Raw genomic sequence first — 12,904 nt, forward strand, 5'->3', positions numbered from 1 at the left:
AGGTAAAAAAGTACACAGACAAACTAAATAATCCCTTGATACAAATCATTTATTTAGTGCAGACAGACCAAGACCAGCCACAATAAACTATTCGCAGTAAATATAAATTCACAGCAAAATAGGTTCAGTTCACAATATCCTATAACAAGCTGCACAAAGGCAGCGCTAGCAGTGGAAAGAACGAAGAACTGCAGGAGAAACGCCGGGGCTATTTAGAGCCCGATTATTCAACACAGAGGGGGAAAACCAAGGCCAAATGAGACTTAGAGGAACAGGAGACATCCAACAACAGTATAAAGATAAAAAGGAATTCACCACATGTCCCTTTAATCAATTGCCTTGCAGTTCCACTGTGTAGCGTTATGTTGGGTGTATTTTGATAAGAGCATTTGGGCTCTGAGCTGAAGCACTGATCTAAAGAAGACCTCTCCACCCCCAAAGTTATCAGATTTCCTTTGCTCATCAGCTTGGAACTGGTTTGCATCAAAGTGACAGTTTTGGGGAGGATGGCACCGAGAAGAGGCCAAATAGGTTGAATCCTGCTATGAGATGTCTGGAGAAAGGGGCCTGTAGGTGACAAAAACTCTTTGAAGTGGACGAGAGCCGAAATCCCGACATAGAGCTACGAACCCGGGCCAACCGGCATTTCCAAAAGATGGCATGGATTGACATCAGTCATAAATCAAGCCCCCCTCCATTAGGACACTGGGGGCTGAAACCGAAATCCAATCTCAAGAACTCAAGAACCAATCACCTATTGATCTGACAGACTATAAGGAACAGTGCACAGTCTCTCTCTCTCTCTCTCTCTCTTTCTCTCTCACCTGAACCAGTAACTCGCTGCCACAGCTCAACCTGTAGCTCTGTTGCCCGAACCGGAACCAGAAACCAACCAAGTCTTTGCCGGCAACAGAAGAGTTAAACTGGGAGAAGGAGATTGAGCCGTACGAAGAATTCTTTTAAAGGACTTTATTAAATAAAGAACTTTACAGACTGCGCATGCCCGCCTGTGCCCACCTGATCAGTGGAGTTTTACAGCTGGACAATTGAGTAAGTCGAATGTATATGAAAGTGTTCAGTCATTTAAATAGCTATTTGAGTCTTAAGAAACTTGACCCTTGGAACGAACAGGGCCCTGCTTTCCTCAAAGACTTTGTCTTCAAGTAACTACGGTGGAACCCTGCTTATAAAGAAGATTTTGTGCACAACCTTGGAGCCTTCAAACCAGTGGAAAATCTGTTTGGAAAAGACTCTAATTTCGCGAAACCCCAACTTCCAGCTGCATCGACTGAGTGGAAGTTCTTGGACAAAGCCGAACCGCACTGCCTTTGTTCCAAACCACACGGACCATGTGCCGTGTGCTGTGATCTGAGCCCGAAGACAGAGAGGCCTCTCTGCGACGAAGTTCAGATAAGTTTAACAGTTTGGAGTTCATGATTCATGACATTTGAGAAATCAATTAGAAATGTTATTCTGTGATTCAAAACTCTAGAATGTGTAATATCATTTAGTTTTCTTAAATATAAATGTGTGTTGCATTAAACTGTTTTGTTGATAATTTTAGAAATAAAATCTGTCAACCCCGAGAAATATCTTCTCATTCCTGTTTAACTGTTTAGTATGAAATTGACACAAGTCAATAGACGTTAGATTATTGGTGGCCCTGCCTATCCTTGATCATTGAATAATAATCAGTTAAGGGAAATTGTGGTAACAAGTAACGATAGGATCTTTCTCGGCACCTAAACGTAAATGAGACTGATATATATATAACGAGAAGTTACCTGACATAAATACTAACCTGCGTAGTTATTTAATGTCTGACTAACAATACTAACGAGAGACTCACCTTCGTCTTACTAACCGGTATTGTAGTTAATGTGTTTATAACCTTTTTTGTTTAACGATTTGTGTGTTATCATATGCGATCCCATGGTCTTTGATTTGGTCACGGAAGTGATTTGTCTTTGATTTGTTGATCTAGAGTTGAATTTTAATTAGCTTTTCCCTTTTGTATAATTAGTGTAGTGCTACATTTAGTCTTTGTTTTTGAATAAATTTAACAATTTATATCTTTGGAATTGGTGTCTGTGTCCAATTATTACAGAAATTGAGTTCTACAAGATTCCAGGATTCGTGATAAGGTGATACTATAAATTCACTTCTTAAATTGAAATTTATAAGTGTACCTTACGATACAACTGATAGCACTGCAACTCAGTGTAGGTGTGCGTTCAGTCCGGCAAACACAACATTTCAGTTATGAAACGCTTTCTACAGGTGATGTATAAATGTAATATTTTCACACATTTGAATAAGTTTGATTTGATACAAGATTTATGAAGTTGACCAAACAAAATGACATAATATTTTTCAGGGGATAAAAATCTCACGACACAATTGGGTAGTCCTCACGGCACACGGGTTGAAAACCACTGAGCCAAGCCACGGTGCTTCTTGGCTTTGCACGGCCACTGAGACTGCCAGGGGAAGACGGTGAGAGTCTTCCCTTCGATAGCTCAGTTGGTAGAGCGGAGGACTGTAGGTTTCAGACAGCGGGCATCCTTAGGTCGCTGGTTCAATTCCGGCTCGAAGGAAGGCGTGATTATGGTTTGACATCGGTTTTGGACGAGCTCCCAAATGTCAAGCCATTGGAATTGCATGAGGACAAGGAGAAAACACTGGAAATTCGGATTTGCTGTGGAGAACTCGCATTGCCCAAACATCTCATATGCATGTGGCCCTTTTCACCCTGAGCCCAGTTTTCTAAACCGGCCAGAAAGCGGTCTGGAACAATCATGAAGCCAACACATTGTGAAGCACTTCACTGAAGCCCGGGTAGCTCAGCCGGTAGAGCATCAGACTTTTAATCTGAGGGTCCAGGGTTCGAGTCCCTGTTCGGGTGCCTTGTTGACCGAGGGCCGTGATGGTGAAAAGCCTGGATGGCCTTCCAGGTGACAATGAAATATGCAGTTGTGTCTAGGCAAGGTGTCTAGTCCTCTTTGCTTCTTTCGGCAAATATCCTGCCTGGGCAAGTGTTGTCTTCCAGAGGCAAGTCAAGCCAGGAACTCTGAGAGATGTTTTTGCCGTTGACGACGTGTCACTTTAGAACAGCACAACATGCATCTCTACTTGATTTGGCACAATCTGTGAGGGTTGGGCCAACACAACGTGTCCACACATTTGCAGGCGTCTTGAAATACTTGGAATGACCTGTGGCCCCGTGCCATGCAGAAGTCCACAGCTATGCGTGTCAGCATGCTCTGCTCCTCATCCCCAATGTGCTACTTGTAAGAACTGTATAAAAAGCGACAGAGAACGTGATCAGCAAAGAAACACAATTCTCCTGAGAACGACAATCATCGTGCCGATCGTAATCTCAGTGCATACCTGGATGCCCAACAAGCCAAGCCAGTGGTTCCCAAGCGTTGTAATGCCACGGCACACTTTGCTGAGACCAAAAACCTTCGCGGCGCACCAACATGAAAAAAAAAAAAAAGGATTTACTAGGTATTGTCTCACCTGAATGGCAACAGGCTGCTAAAGCTATTATCACACGCACATTGCATGTTAAAGTATGTCAGTAAGGGAGTAATTAAAAGGGCAAATGTGTGAAGTGCAAGGAGTGGCCCTTAGTGGTTAAGTAAAAAAGTACACAGACAAACTAAATAATCCCTTGATACATATCATTTATTTAGTGCAGACAGACCAAGACCAGCCACAATAAACTATTCGCAGTAAATATAAATTCACAGCAAAATAGGTTCAGTTCACAATATCCTATAACAAGCTGCACAAAGGCAGCGCTAGCAGTGGAAAGAACGAAGAACTGCAGGAGAAACGCCGGGGCTATTTAGAGCCCGATTATTCAACACAGAGGGGGAAAACCAAGGCCAAATGAGACTTAGAGGAACAGGAGACATCCAACAACAGTATAAAGATAAAAAGGAATTCACCACATGTCCCTTTAATCAATTGCCTTGCAGTTCCACTGTGTAGCATTATGTTGGGTGTATTTTGATAAGAGCATTTGGGCTCTGAGCTGAAGCACTGATCTAAAGAAGACCTCTCCACCCCCAAAGTTATCAGATTTCCTTTGCTCATCAGCTTGGAACTGGTTTGCATCAAAGTGACAGTTTTGGGGAGGATGGCACCGAGAAGAGGCCAAATAGGTTGAATCCTGCTATGAGATGTCTGGAGAAAGGGGCCTGTAGGTGATAAAAACTCTTTGAAGTGGACGAGAGCCGAAATCCCGACATAGAGCTACGAACCCGGGCCAACCGGCATTTCCAAAAGATGGCATGGATTGACATCAGTCATAAATCAAGCCCCCCTCCATTAGGACACTGGGGGCTGAAACCGAAATCCAATCTCAAGAACTCAAGAACCAATCACCTATTGATCTGACAGACTATAAGGAACAGTGCACAGTCTCTCTCTCTCTCTCTCTCTCTCTTTCTCTCTCTCTCTCTTTCTCTCTCACCTGAACCAGTAACTCGCTGCCACAGTTCAACCAGTAGCTCTGTTGCCCGAACCGGAACCAGAAACCAACCAAGTCTTTGCCGGCAACAGAAGAGTTAAACTGGGAGAAGGAGATTGAGCCGTACGAAGAATTCTTTTAAAGGACTTTATTAAATAAAGAACTTTACAGACTGCGCATGCCCGCCTGTGCCCACCTGATCAGTGGAGTTTTACAGCTGGACAATTGAGTAAGTCGAATGTATATGAAAGTGTTCAGTCATTTAAATAGCTATTTGAGTCTTAAGAAACTTGACCCTTGGAACGAACAGGGCCCTGCTTTCCTCAAAGACTTTGTCTTCAAGTAACTACGGTGGAACCCTGCTTACAAAGAAGATTTTGTGCACAACCTTGGAGCCTTCAAACCAGTGGAAAATCTGTTTGGAAAAGACTCTAATTTCGCGAAACCCCAACTTCCAGGTGCTTCGACTGAGTGGAAGTTCTTGGACAAAGCCGAACCGCACTGCCTTTGTTCCAAACCACACGGACCATGTGCCGTGTGCTGTGATCTGAGCCCGAAGACAGAGAGGCCTCTCTGCGACGAAGTTCAGATAAGTTTAACAGTTTGGAGTTCATGATTCATGACATTTGAGAAATCAATTAGAAATGTTATTCTGTGATTCAAAACTCTAGAATGTGTAATATCATTTAGTTTTCTTAAATATAAATGTGTGTTGCATTAAACTGTTTTGTTGATAATTTTAGAAATAAAATCTGTCAACCCCGAGAAATATCTTCTCATTCCTGTTTAACTGTTTAGTCTGAAATTGACACAAGTCAATAGACGTTAGATTATTGGTGGCCCTGCCTATCCTTGATCATTGAATAATAATCAGTTAAGGGAAATTGTGGTAACAAGTAACGATAGGATCTTTCTCGGCACCTAAACGTAAATGAGACTGATATATATATAACGAGAAGTTACCTGACATAAATACTAACCTGCGTAGTTATTTAATGTCTGACTAACAATACTAACGAGAGACTCACCTTCGTCTTACTAACCGGTATTGTAGTTAATGTGTTTATAACCTTTTTTGTTTAACGATTTGTGTGTTATCATATGCGATCCCATGGTCTTTGATTTGGTCACGGAAGTGATTTGTCTTTGATTTGTTGATCTAGAGTTGAATTTTAATTAGCTTTTCCCTTTTGTATAATTAGTGTAGTGCTACATTTAGTCTTTGTTTTTGAATAAATTTAACAATTTATATCTTTGGAATTGGTGTCTGTGTCCAATTATCACAGAAATTGAGTTCTACAAGATTCCAGGATTCGTGATAAGGTGATACTATAAATTCACTTCTTAAATTGAAATTTATAAGTGTACCTTACGATACAACTGATAGCACTGCAACTCAGTGTAGGTGTGCGTTCAGTCCGGCAAACACAACATTTCAGTTATGAAACGCTTTCTACAGGTGATGTATAAATGTAATATTTTCACACATTTGAATAAGTTTGATTTGATACAAGATTTATGAAGTTGACCAAACAAAATGACATAATATTTTTCAGGGGATAAAAATCTCACGACACAATTGGGTAGTCCTCACGGCACACGGGTTGAAAACCACTGAGCCAAGCCACGGTGCTTCTTGGCTTTGCACGGCCACTGAGACTGCCAGGGGAAGACGTTGAGAAGTTTCCCTTCGATAGCTCAGTTGGTAGAGCGGAGGACTGTAGGTTTCAGGCAGCGGGCATCCTTAGGTCGCTCGAAGGAAGGCGTGATTATGGTTTGACATCGGTTTTGGACGAGCTCCCAAATGTCAAGCCATTGGAATTGCATGAGGACAAGGAGAAAACACCGGAAATTCGGATTTGCAGTGGAAAACTCGCATTGCCCAAACATCTCATATGCATGTGACCCTTTTCACCCTGAGCCCAGTTTTCTAAACCGGCCAGAAAGCGGTCTGGAACAATCATGAAGCCAACACATTGTAAAGCACTTCACTGAAGCCCGGGTAGCTCAGCTGGTAGAGCATCAGACTTTTAATCTGAGGGTCCAGGGTTCGAGTCCCTGTTTGGGCGCCTTGTTGACCGAGGGCCATAATGGTGAAAAGCCTGGATGGCCTTCCAGGTGACAATGAAATATGCAGTTGCGTCTAGACAAGGTGTCTAGTCCTCTTTGCTTCTTTCGGCAAATATCCAGCCTGGGCAAGTGTTGTCTTCCAGAGGCAAGTCAAGCCAGGAACTCTGAGAGATGTTTTTGCCGTTGACGACGTGTCACTTTAGAACAGCACAACATGCATCTCTACTTGACTTGGCACAATCTGTGAGGGTTGGGCCAACACAACGTGTCCACACATTTGTAGGCGTCTTGAAATACTTGGAATGACCTGTGGCCCCATGCCATGCAGAAGTCCACAGCTATGCGTGTCAGCATGCTCTGCTCCTCATCCCCAATGTGCCACTTGTAAGAACTGTGTAAAAAGCGACAGAGAACGTGATCAGCAAAGAAACACAATTCTCCTGAGAACGACAATCATCGTGCCGATCGTAATCTCAGTGCATACCTGGATGCCCAACAAGCCAAGCCAGTGGTTCCCAAGCGTTGTAATGCCACGGCACACTTTGCTGAGACCAAAAACCTTCGCGGCGCACCAACATGAAAAAAAAAAAAAAGGATTTACTAGGTATTGTCTCACCTGAATGGCAACAGGCTGCTAAAACTAATATCACACGCACATTGCATGTTAAAGTATGTCAGTAAGGGAGTAATTAAAAGGGCAAATGTGTGAAGTGCAAGGAGTGGCCCTTAGTGGTTAGGTAAAAAATTACACAGACAAACTAAATAATCCCTTGATACAAATCATTTATTTAGTGCAGACAGACCAAGACCAGCCACAATAAACTATTCGCAGTAAATATAAATTCACAGCAAAATAGGTTCAGTTCACAATATCCTATAACAAGCTGTATGTTACGAAGTGGTTAAACGTTACAAAGGGCATTACAATTGTTGAAAAACAATAGCACACGGATCAAACATGCTATCCCCGCCGTTTTATTCGATTCGATTAGACGTTTCGCGACCGAAATGTTTTGTGTGCAGACGGAACGCACACCTGAGCCGAGCACGATCACAATACATATCCACAGTTAATCTAAGCAGTATCATATTGTAACCGTTTCGGTCTGTTATCAACCCTTCCGGATCCAAAACCAGGAGTCAGACACCCTTTTCGGTGGACACGCTGTTGACTTCTCACAAGCACCATCTGCCTTCACAAAGGCAGCGCTAGCAGTGGAAAGAACGAAGAACTGCAGGAGAAACGCCGGGGCTATTTAGAGCCCGATTATTCAACACAGAGGGGGGAAACCAAAGCCAAATGAGACAAAGTGACAGTTTTGGGGAGGATGGCACCGAGAAGAGGCCAAATAGGTTGAATCCTGCTATGAGATGTCTGGAGAAAGGGGCCTGTAGGTGATAAAAACTCTTTGAAGTGGACGAGAGCCGAAATCCCGACATAGAGCTACGAACCCGGGCCAACCGGCATTTCCAAAAGATGGCATGGATTGACATCAGTCATAAATCAAGCCCCCCTCCATTAGGACACTGGGGGCTGAAACCGAAATCCAATCTCAAGAACTCAAGAACCAATCACCTATTGATCTGACAGACTATAAGGAACAGTGCACAGTCTCTCTCTCTCTCTCTCTCTCTCTCTCTTTCTCTCTCACCTGAACCAGTAACTTGCTGCCACAGCTCAACCTGTAGCTCTGTTGCCCAAACCGGAACCAGAAACCAACCAAGTCTTTGCCGGCAACAGAAGAGTTAAACTGGGAGAAGGAGATTGAGCCGTACGAAGAATTCTTTTAAAGGACTTTATTAAATAAAGAACTTTACAGACTGCGCATGCCCGCCTGTGCCCACCTGATCAGTGGAGTTTTACAGCTGGACAATTGAGTAAGTCGAATGTATATGAAAGTGTTCAGTCATTTAAATAGCTATTTGAGTCTTAAGAAACTTGACCCTTGGAACGAACAGGGCCCTGCTTTCCTCAAAGACTTTGTCTTCAAGTAACTACGGTGGAACCCTGCTTACAAAGAAGATTTTGTGCACAACCTTGGAGCCTTCAAACCAGTGGAAAATCTGTTTGGAAAAGACTCTAATTTCGCGAAACCCCAACTTCCAGGTGCATCGACTGAGTGGAAGTTCTCGGACAAAGCCGAACCGCACTGCCTTTGTTCCAAACCACACGGACCATGTGCCGTGTGCTGTGATCTGAGCCCGAAGACAGAGAGGCCTCTCTGCGACGAAGTTCAGATAAGTTTAACAGTTTGGAGTTCATGATTCATGACATTTGAGAAATCAGTTAGAAATGTTATTCTGTGATTCATAACTCTAGAATGTGTAATATCATTTAGTTTTCTTAAATATAAATGTGTGTTGCATTAAACTGTTTTGTTGATAATTTTAGAAATAAAATCTGTCAACCCCGAGAAATATCTTCTCATTCCTGTTTAACTGTTTAGTCTGAAATTGACACAAGTCAATAGACGTTAGATTATTGGTGGCCCTGCCTATCCTTGATCATTGAATAATAATCAGTTAAGGGAAATTGTGGTAACAAGTAATGATAGGATCTTTCTCGGCACCTAAACGTAAATGAGACTGATATATATATAACGAGAAGTTACCTGACATAAATACTAACCTGCGTAGTTATTTAATGTCTGACTAACAATACTAACGAGAGACTCACCTTCGTCTTACTAACCGGTATTGTAGTTAATGTGTTTATAACCTTTTTTGTTTAACGATTTGTGTGTTATCATATGCGATCCCATGGTCTTTGATTTGGTCACGGAAGTGATTTGTCTTTGATTTGTTGATCTAGAGTTGAATTTTAATTAGCTTTTCCCTTTTGTATAATTAGTGTAGTGCTACATTTAGTCTTTGGTTTTGAATAAATTTAACAATTTATATCTTTGGAATTGGTGTCTGTGTCCAATTATTACAGAAATTGAGTTCTACAAGATTCCAGGATTCGTGATAAGGTGATACTATAAATTCACTTCTTAAATTGAAATTTATAAGTGTACCTTACGATACAACTGATAGCACTGCAACTCAGTGTAGGTGTGCGTTCAGTCCGGCAAACACAAAATTTCAGTTATGAAACGCTTTCTACAGGTGATGTATAAATGTAATATTTTCACACATTTGAATAAGTTTGATTTGATACAAGATTTATGAAGTTGACCAAACAAAATGACATAATATTTTTCAGGGGATAAAAATCTCACGACACAATTGGGTAGTCCTCACGGCACACGGGTTGAAAACCACTGAGCCAAGCCACGGTGCTTCTTGGCGTTGCACGGCCACTGAGACTGCCAGGGGAAGACAGTGAGAAGCTTCCCTTTGATAGCTCAGTTGGTAGAGTGGAGGACTGTAGGTTTCAGGCAGCGGGCATCCTTAGGTCGCTGGTTCAATTCCTGCTCGAAGGAAGGCGTGATTATGGTTTGACATCGGTTTTTTGACGAGCTCCCAAATGTCAAGCCATTGGAATTGCATGAGGACAAGGAGAAAACACCGGAAATTCGGATTTGCTGTGGAAAACTCGCATTGGCCAAACATCTCATATGCATGTGACCCTTTTCAATATCCAGCCTGGGCAAGTGTTGTCTTCCAGAGGCAAGTCAAGCCAGGAACTCTTAGAGATGTTTTTGCCGTTGACGACGTGTCACTTTAGAACAGCACAACATGCATCTCTACTTGACTTGGCACAATCTGTGAGGGTTGGGCCAACACAACGTGTCCACACATTTGCAGGCGTCTTGAAATACTTGGAATGACCTGTGGCCCCATGCCATGCAGAAGTCCACAGCTATGCGTGTCAGCATGCTCTGCTCCTCATCCCCAATGTGCCACTTGTAAGAACTGTGTAAAAAGCGACAGAGAACGTGATCAGCAAAGAAACACAATTCTCCTGAGAACGACAATCATCGTGCCGATCGTAATCTCAGTGCATACCTGGATGCCCAACAAGCCAAGCCAGTGGTTCCCAAGCATTGTAATGCCACGGCACACTTTGCTGAGACCAAAAACCTTCGCGGCGCACCAACATGAAAAAAAAAAAAAAGGATTTACTAGGTATTGTCTCACCTGAATGGCAACAGGCTGCTAAAACTATTATCACATGCACATTGCATGTTAAAGTATGTCAGTAAGGGAGTAATTAAAAGGGCAAATGTGTGAAGTGCAAGGAGTGGCCCTTAGTGGTTAGGTAAAATAGTACACAGACAAACTAAATAATCCCTTGATACAAATCATTTATTTAGTGCAGACAGACCAAGACCAGCCACAATAAACTATTCGCAGTAAATATAAATTCACAGCAAAATAGGTTCAGTTCACAATATCCTATAACAAGCTGTATTTAACGAAGTGGTTAAACGTTACAAAGGGCATTACAATTGTTGAAAAACAATAGCACACGGATCAAACATGCTATCCCCGCCGTTTTATTCGATTTGATTAGACGTTTCGCGACCGAAATGTTTTGTGTGCAGACTGAATGCACACCTGAGCCGAGCACGATCACAATACATATCCACAGTTAATCTAAGCAGTATCATATTGTAACCGTTTCGGTCTGTTATCAACCCTTCCGGATCCAAAACCAGGAGTCAGACACCCTTTTCGGTGGACACGCTGTTGACTTCTCACAAGCACCATCTGCCTTCACAAAGGCAGCGCTAGCAGTGGAAAGAACGAAGAACTGCAGGAGAAACGCCGGGGCTATTTAGAGCCCGATTATTCAACACAGAGGGGGGAAACCAAAGCCAAATGAGACAAAGTGACAGTTTTGGGGAGGATGGCACCGAGAAGAGGCCAAATAGGTTGAATCCTGCTATGAGATGTCTGGAGAAAGGGGCCTGTAGGTGATAAAAACTCTTTGAAGTGGACGAGAGCCGAAATCCCGACATAGAGCTACGAACCCGGGCCAACCGGCATTTCCAAAAGATGGCATGGATTGACATCAGTCATAAATCAAGCCCCCCTCCATTAGGACACTGGGGGCTGAAACCGAAATCCAATCTCAAGAACTCAAGAACCAATCACCTATTGATCTGACAGACTATAAGGAACAGTGCACAGTCTCTCTCTCTCTCTCTCTCTCTCTCTCTCTCTCTCTCTCTCTCTTTCTCTCTCACCTGAACCAGTAACTCGCTGCCACAGCTCAACCTGTAGCTCTGTTGCCCGAACCGGAACCAGAAACCAACCAAGTCTTTGCCAGCAACAGAAGAGTTAAACTGGGAGAAGGAGATTGAGCCGTACGAAGAATTCTTTTAAAGGACTTTATTAAATAAAGAACTTTACAGACTGCGCATGCCCGCCTGTGCCCACCTGATCAGTGGAGTTTTACAGCTGGACAATTGAGTAAGTCGAATGTATATGAAAGTGTTCAGTCATTTAAATAGCTATTTGAGTCTTAAGAAACTTGACCCTTGGAACGAACAGGGCCCTGCTTTCCTCAAAGACTTTGTCTTCAAGTAACTACGGTGGAACCCTGCTTACAAAGAAGATTTTGTGCACAACCTTGGAGCCTTCAAACCAGTGGAAAATCTGTTTGGAAAAGACTCTAATTTCGCGGAACCCCAACTTCCAGGTGCATCGACTGAGTGGAAGTTCTTGGACAAAGCCGAACCGCACTGCCTTTGTTCCAAACCACACGGACCATGTGCCGTGTGCTGTGATCTGAGCCCGAAGACAGAGAGGCCTCTCTGCGACGAAGTTCAGATAAGTTTAACAGTTTGGAGTTCATGATTCATGACATTTGAGAAATCAATTAGAAATGTTATTCTGTGATTCATAACTCTTGAATGTGTAATATCATTTAGTTTTCTTAAATATAAATGTGTGTTGCATTAAACTGTTTTGTTGATAATTTTAGAAATAAAATCTGTCAACCCCGAGAAATATCTTCTCATTCCTGTTTAACTGTTTAGTCTGAAATTGACACAAGTCAATAGACGTTAGATTATTGGTGGCCCTGCCTATCCTTGATCATTGAATAATAATCAGTTAAGGGAAATTGTGGTAACAAGTAATGATAGGATCTTTCTCGGCACCTAAACGTAAATGAGACTGATATATATATCACGAGAAGTTACCTGACATAAATACTAACCTGCGTAGTTATTTAATGTCTGACTAACAATACTAACGAGAGACTCACCTTCGTCTTACTAACCGGTATTGTAGTTAATGTGTTTATAACCTTTTTTGTTTAACGATTTGTGTGTTATCATATGCGATCCCATGGTCTTTGATTTGGTCACGGAAGTGATTTGTCTTTGATTTGTTGATCTAGAGTTGAATTTTAATTAGCTTTTCCCTTTTGTATAATTAGTGTAGTGCTACATTTAGTCT

At 42.4% G+C, this 12,904-nt stretch overlaps 4 non-coding genes across 4 annotated transcripts; all 4 read left to right on the forward strand.

The window, feature by feature from the left end:
- Positions 1-2,508: 2,508 nt before the first annotated feature.
- Positions 2,509-2,597, forward strand: trnay-gua (transfer RNA tyrosine (anticodon GUA)). The gene is given in 2 exon segments: positions 2,509-2,545; positions 2,562-2,597. It is a non-coding gene; the product is annotated as a tRNA-Tyr (tRNA).
- Positions 2,598-2,832: 235 nt separating this feature from the next.
- On the forward strand, positions 2,833-2,905 carry trnak-uuu (transfer RNA lysine (anticodon UUU)). The gene has a single exon. It is a non-coding gene; the product is annotated as a tRNA-Lys (tRNA).
- A 3,571-nt stretch (positions 2,906-6,476) lies between these two features.
- On the forward strand, positions 6,477-6,549 carry trnak-uuu (transfer RNA lysine (anticodon UUU)). Its single transcript has one exon. It is a non-coding gene; the product is annotated as a tRNA-Lys (tRNA).
- A 3,337-nt stretch (positions 6,550-9,886) lies between these two features.
- On the forward strand, positions 9,887-9,975 carry trnay-gua (transfer RNA tyrosine (anticodon GUA)). The gene is given in 2 exon segments: positions 9,887-9,923; positions 9,940-9,975. It is a non-coding gene; the product is annotated as a tRNA-Tyr (tRNA).
- The last annotated feature ends 2,929 nt before the right edge of the window (positions 9,976-12,904 follow it).

This window comes from Amia ocellicauda, unplaced genomic scaffold (assembly GCF_036373705.1).
Source record: "Amia ocellicauda isolate fAmiCal2 unplaced genomic scaffold, fAmiCal2.hap1 HAP1_SCAFFOLD_108, whole genome shotgun sequence".
Lineage (NCBI taxonomy): Eukaryota > Metazoa > Chordata > Actinopteri > Amiiformes > Amiidae > Amia > Amia ocellicauda.